This window comes from Phaenicophaeus curvirostris, chromosome 2 (assembly GCF_032191515.1).
Source record: "Phaenicophaeus curvirostris isolate KB17595 chromosome 2, BPBGC_Pcur_1.0, whole genome shotgun sequence".
NCBI lineage: Eukaryota > Metazoa > Chordata > Aves > Cuculiformes > Cuculidae > Phaenicophaeus > Phaenicophaeus curvirostris.
The window spans coordinates 93,771,269-93,777,961 of record NC_091393.1 but is presented as its reverse complement, the minus strand read 5'-3'; the positions used below and the strand labels follow the sequence as shown (position 1 = coordinate 93,777,961).

Below are 6,693 nucleotides of genomic sequence, written 5' to 3'. Positions count from 1 at the left end.
TTCCCTCCTCTCTACAACCTCCTTTCGGGTGGTTGTAGAGAGCAATAAGGTCTCCCCTCAGCCTCCTCTTCAGGCTAAACAACCCCAGCTCTCTCAGTTACTCCTCGTAAGACTTGTTCTCCAGCCCCTTCACCAGCTTTGTTGCTCTTCTCTGGACTCGCTCCAGAGCCTCAACATCCTTCTTGTGGTGAGGGGCCCAGAACTGAATGCAGTATTCAAGGAGCGGTCTCACCAGTGAGCAACAGAGAGCAAATAACCTCCCTGGACCTGCTGGTCACTCTGTTTCTGATCCAAGCCAAGATGCCATTGGCCTTCTTGGCCACCTGGGCACACTGCTGGCTCATGTTCACAAGGCTGTCAATCTCCCAGGCTGAGGCAGAGCAGAGAGCATAAGACTTGCCTCAACCCAAAGACCTGTCCTACTAGTGCAATCACGGTAACATCAATCGTTCATTGAAAAGAATCATACAGCTGAACAAAATTTCTTCACTTTGAAAAGCCTTACCAATTACAGAATGAAGAACATCATCTCTGGTTTTGACAAACTCAAGTTACCTTTAAAAAGAAAATTAGTCCTTGGAAGTTGCCATGACAAATGATGCTGTTTAGAATTAGCTGTTTCTCTGTTGGCAGCATAGAAATTCCATTAACATTCTTTCCGACTGAATAAACATATACTACTTAAAGATACCTGAAGAATTAAAACATGGCTTATTTGACATAATGACAGGTTTTAGATTAAATCAACCATGTAAGTTTACAAAGGGAAAGAAAATTTCTAAGGCTTTCAACTGAGCTGATTCTATTCTCTTATCTTAATGAAGAAGTAGGGAGATGTACATCTTTAAGGAAATGCAATAATAGATTTGACTAGATAGAGGCATATTTTTTTTTAATAAACACTTAGAGCTGAAAGAGACCAAGTGTTATGCTGCTAGTTTTCAACAAAAATTTAATGGTACAACTTTATAACATGACTGGTACCATATCAAAGACCCATTTTTGACAAAATTAACACACCAAAGCATATTTGTTTGAAAGTGTGCAATTCTATCCCAGCCTTACAACAAATTACTTGAAATAATAAATCTTAAAAACGGGCAAGAGAAAACGAGCAGGCAGGTACTTTTCTAAATAGCATTTTCTCTAATTTCTTCCTCCTTTTTCAGCTCACTGTTGATTACACCTCTAGATGTAATGGCTTCTAATATTTATTTAATTGCCAAGGGTTTTTAACTAGAGCACCTCACATTTGTGTTTAACAAGATCCTCATTTTCCAACAAACGATTTTCACCAACCCTCCCTCCTCCTTACCCAGAGGAATTCCTCTTAACCTTTTGGCTTCAAAATAAACTGCTTTTGGCCATCATTTCTTTTTACTGCATACATCTCCTTAGCTTTTTTTTTTCCTTTAAGCAGGGTACTCTTGATCTTGCAATACTCACACAAAGTCACCAGCAATTCAGATGTATTACATATTTTCTGGTATAGAACATCTGATATTAGCGTTCATTTTCCCTACAACATCCATTTGTGTCACAAATTATCACACTTATAAACATGGCTGTATTTGCAATGGGTGAAAGAGTGGAAAATAGTCCTCTATTTAAGCGACAGATGGAAGGACAGCACAGAGCAACGTACTTCCCATGGCGCTAACTCCCAAAGGAAGACAGGATAAGTGGTTTCTCTGCATACTCAGACTGCAGCTTCTTTGTCAGTTGACATAACTTGTATAAAGCAGAAGCAAGTTACTTGCCAAACTATTTAGGCAAACTTATTTGAGTGAAAGTACTGGTCATAGTATCACAACTCCATACTATGATAGAAAACAGAGCACAAGCTCCCTCAAAACCACGGAAGAAAACAGTTTCCCTTTATTTGCTAATACTTTGTTGGTTGAATTGCACTTGGATACACTTTTGTCACAAAACCAGGTCTCAGGAAGACCACAAGGTCGTAGTCACAAACACAGCACTCCCTTTTGCACAGCAGAACTCCCTGGGGTCTTCACCCAAGGGTCTCAACTACCCTGAATGGGAGATGAGTATCAGGCTTAAACTTCGCCTGCAGCCTTAAGGCTCCAGCACAGGCAATCCAGCATTGGCTTGCCTTGGTGCCGTAGCCGTGAAGGCGGGTTTTTAGCTGTTCCCTGAACAACAGACCCTTTACGGGCAATCAGACCTGTGCAGAGGAAGAGGCAGAGCTCGCACAGCAGCAGGAGGGTTCCTGGGGAGCCCCAACTCGGGCACATGGGGAGAAGGGGCACCGGCTCCTGCCACCCCATGTTTTGGTGAGTGATGGAGGCTGTGGCTCAATAGCAGGGGTGGGCACCCACACAGGCCTCAGAAAAACACACACGTAGAGAGAAAGACACCATCAAACCCACAGAGACCAAAGCCTCTTGAGAGAGACGTGCTGCCTGCCTCTTCCTGCTGGTGCCGTGAAAAGCCAAACTCAATAGTCACCACCAATTTGATTATTAAGCAGGTATTCCTTTAATAAATGGCAGCAAAGTACACATGGGGTAATCCACCTAATGTGTCCAACTGCTGAGACCAGTTACATGACTTTTACACTGGTTAAACACACACATCCATATAGATTCCCAGAAACATTACACATCCATTGTTTTTCATCCACTCTTGTATTCACATCACAGTTCCTTTGTGTCTTCAGAAGCCTCTGATGGTCTTATCTTATCTCCTTCCTCATTGTGTCCTCTTGGAGAGCTCAGGTCTGTCCTTTGTTCCTGCTGCGGAACTGCCTGTTCCCCATTTTAACTAGTAAACAATCTAAACTGTTACAATCACATCCTTTCTAACTGCGAGCTGGCCAAGATTTGATTATTAGTACTGCTTAAGCTAATTCATTCCCTTAACATAATCATTTATTCCTTCCTTCACTACCACAGAAAAGCCATTGCGCCTTCAGACCACAGCCAGCCTGAGCCCCTGCAACCCAGCAGCACGTCGAGGACACAGGGCACCCAGAGCACCCTCGTGCCCCCAGGCTGGGAACGGGGCTCCTGGGCTGAGGTAAGGGGACCTAAACGGGGTAGGAAAATGGCAGCGGCGGCCTCCAAGCCCCGAAGCAACCCCCAGCCCCACACGGGCACCTAGACCCTCATCTCAGACCCCACGCCCCCTCACTGCCATACCCCGCCCCCTCAGCCACGAACCCCGCCCCCGAGACCCATTAACCCCGCTCTGAGCCCATTCAACCCTGCTCAGCAGTGGATCCTGCACTTGGGGCACAACAACCCTGGGCAGCTCCAGACTAGGAGAAGTCTGGCTGGAAAGCTGCCTGCAGGAGAAGGACCTGGGGGGGTTGGTTGAACAGGAGCCAGCAGTGGCCCAGGTGGCCAAGAAGGCCAATGGCATCTTGGTTTGGATCAGACATGGCGTGGCCAGCAGGTCCAGGGAGGTTATTCTTCCTCTGGACTCGGCACTGGTGAGACCGCTCCTCAAATCCTGTGTTCAGTTCTGGGCCCCTCACCACAAGAAGGATGTTGAGGCTCTGGAGCGAGTCCAGAGAAGAGCAACAAAGCTGGTGAAGGGGCTGGAGAACAAGTCTGAAGGCCCTTGGGGTGTTTAGCCTGGAGAAGAGGAGGCTGAGGGGAGACCTCATTGCTCTCTCCAACTCTCTGAAAGGAGGTTGTGGAGAGGAGGGAGCTGGGCTCTTCTCCCAAGGGATGGGGGACAGGACGAGTGGGAATGGCCTCAAGCTCCACCAGGGGAGGGTCAGGCTGGACATCACGATGAAATCTTTCCCAGAAAGGGTGATTGGTCCCTGCCAGAGGCTGCCTAGGGAGGGGGTTGAGTCCCCTTCTCTGGAGGGGTTTAAGGGATGGGTGGACGAGGTGCTGAGGGACATAGGTTAGTGATTGATGGGAATGGTTGGGCTCGATGATCCAGTGGGTCTTTTCCAACCAGGTGATTCTATGATTCTATGATAAATCCCACCCCCTCAGCCATGAACTCCCTCAGCAATAAGCCCCGCCCCCTCAGCCACAACCCCGCCCCGTGGCACGGAAGCCCCGCCCCCTCACACAAACCCCGCCCCTTTGCTTCACAGCCCCGCCCCCTCAGCAGCTAAACCCCGCCCCTTCCGTCACTAAACCCATTCCCTTCACCCCCGGGCCCGTCTCCCCTTTAACCCCGCCCCCTCGTTTTCTAGCCCCGCCCCTTCGGCCTCCCCCCCGCCTCGCTTTCTAGGAACCGGCGCGGCGCCCCCGGCGCCCCGTGCTCGCTCGTCATTGGCCGCAGCGGTAAAGGCGGGGCGGAGCTCCCCGGCTGGAGCCGGTCTCCGGCCGCACGGAGAGGGCGGAAACCCGGGCACAGGGGCTGTCGAGGAACAGCCGCTGCTCCCCCCGCCCCTCCCCGCGGCGCGTTCTCATTGGCTGCCGCGGGGGCGGGGCGGGGCCGGGCGTGACGCGCGTGCCGGGGGCGGGACGCGTGGGGCCGCTCCCTCCTGGCGGGGCGGCCGGGGGCGGCTGGAACCGGTTGCGGGGCGCGTCCGCCGCCCCTGGGCCGCGCGGGAGGCGGGGCGGGCGCGGGGCCCGGCGGGGCTGGGCGGCGCCGCCGCCGCCGCCCTTTGTCTCCGCCGAGGCCGCACCGGCGCCGCGGGAGCCGCTGCTCGGCCGGTGGGGAGAGAGCGCCGGGGGAGGACGCCAGGGCGGCTTCGCTGTGCGCTCCCCGGCCGGGCCGCCCTCCCGCTGTGCCCGTGTGCGAGCGGCACCTCGGCTGGAGGCGAGGATCCTGCTAAATCGCTGGGGCGCGCTGCAGGGTGCCCTCTGGATGCTTTAAATGTTTATGGTTGACTCGAACGGTTGGTAAGCGGGATTAATTTTTGTCTTAAAATTGTTTTCTATCACAAAAGCTGTTTTTCTTATAGTTTTTAATATATATTTACTCTTCTACTGTTGTGGCCTGTAAAATAACTGGAAATTTTTTTTAAAAAAACCAAACGGGAACGCTGTTTGTCTTCAGCAGGAGCTGCTCCTCTGCGCTGCCACGTAATTCAGCTGTTTAAGTAAAGTAGGTTGCTTCTCAATAAAATGAGAATTTATTAGTAGAGTAGGTTGCATCTTAGTTAAATGATAATTTATCTGTTAGTGAACTAGGTTGCTTCTCAGGCAAGTGATGATTATATTAGTGAACTAGATTGCTTCTCAGTTAAATGATGATTTATCCATTAGTGAGCTAGGTTGTTTCTCAATAAAATGATAATTTAGCCATTAGTAAAAGTAGGTTGCTCTGCAGTAAGATTATGATTTTTCTGTCAGTAGTAGCTCCTCTATGAAATGGAATCAGGCTTTGAAAAAGTTCTTTGTTGTATTGAGGACTGAGAGCCGTGGGGAGCATGGGATGTGTTGTTTGTCTGTGTTATTTCGAAGTGAGGAGGTCTTGGTGTGATCGCAAAGAACTAAATTACTACTTGGATACGATCTCATCAGTCACACCTTAACTTCAGCGAGAAGAAATCGAACCGAGGCAGTTCTGGTTTACTTGGGAAAAGGTCCCAGCCATTTCCTGTCTTTTCCAAGAACTTCATCTACAAACCTGCTGTGACATAGCTAACACAGGGCAGTCTGCTACCTGGACAGGTATTTAAGAAATGCTGAAACCCATCAAGTTCCTCTTAATTAAAACAAAGCAGGTGCGCTATGGGTGAATTGATATTATAGATGGGGATCTCGTGTTTGATTACGTGTTTTGGCCTTATAAACAGGCTGCTAAATTGATACTGAAAATAACACCTCAAGGATATCTTTCTCTATTGCTAGATGCTAATGGGATGGTATGGTACCTGGGCTTTGCTTCTAAGGGCAAGCATAGCCCTACCTGTAAAATTCCTGCTGTTGAATGAGAACAGCGTGCCCAAATCTTGTATGCAAGTTTGTTTTCTGTCCAGTGTTAGTACTGCAATGCAGTATGAGAGAGCTGCTGACTTTGTGGCCGTCCTTCCTTATCCAGTCAAAGTGCAGGAGGAAAAAAGGGGGGCAGGAAGAACCTTCTGGTTGGGTGAGAATGAAGTTAATGTGATAATGTTGTTTCTAAAAATTCTCCAGTTTTCAGAGTGAACGTCCCGGCAAGCATATCCTTTGACCTTGCTCAAACATCCAAGTGTTGTCAACTGTTGTTACTTAATTTTATTGCATACCTAATTAGTTATTTTAGATGCACTTCATGATATTCTGATGCGTTGTTAGGACCAACCACAAGCAACAAAATATGCTAATACTACAAATTTAGTTGGATTTGAATAGCTATAATTTAAATGTTAAGGGTATAGTTTGAAGTAGCACAAGTTGATATTTTTACGCCGGAGTGTTTAATTCTGTGACTAAAAAGACAAAGCTGTGTCTTAAACCAGCAGTTTTGTGTGATTTGGCCCATATCTCATCTTTGTTCAGATCTGTCGCGTGGTGAATTTCTATTGCTGCATATAGTACAGCTTTCAAGCAGGTAAAATACAAGCACAGTACCTTCTCCTCCGGTGTGCAGTAGTGTTGTGGGGAGGCTGCGCTGCCCTGCAGCTGCCTCCGCTCCTGCCGGCGTGCGCTCCCTGTGACGAATTCCTTGGCTGGGATGGTGGCACCTTTCCCCTGCTTCAGGCTGGAGTTGGACCTCTCCTTGGTTTTGACAGGGCTCATGAGTCTGTACTTCTAAGGTGGTGAATGTCTGCTT

General features: G+C 48.8%; 1 protein-coding gene across 2 annotated transcripts in view; it reads left to right on the top strand.

The window, feature by feature from the left end:
* The first annotated feature begins 4,618 nt into the window (after positions 1-4,618).
* GPCPD1 (glycerophosphocholine phosphodiesterase 1) overlaps positions 4,619-6,693 on the top strand; it is a 41,466-nt gene continuing 39,391 nt past the window's right edge. The window contains exon 1 of one of the 2 annotated variants that reach the window (XM_069852928.1): positions 4,619-4,835. The gene's annotated coding sequence lies outside the window, so the exon portion shown is untranslated. The remainder of the gene's footprint in view (positions 4,836-6,693) is intronic. The other variant, XM_069852926.1, reaches the window with a different exon arrangement.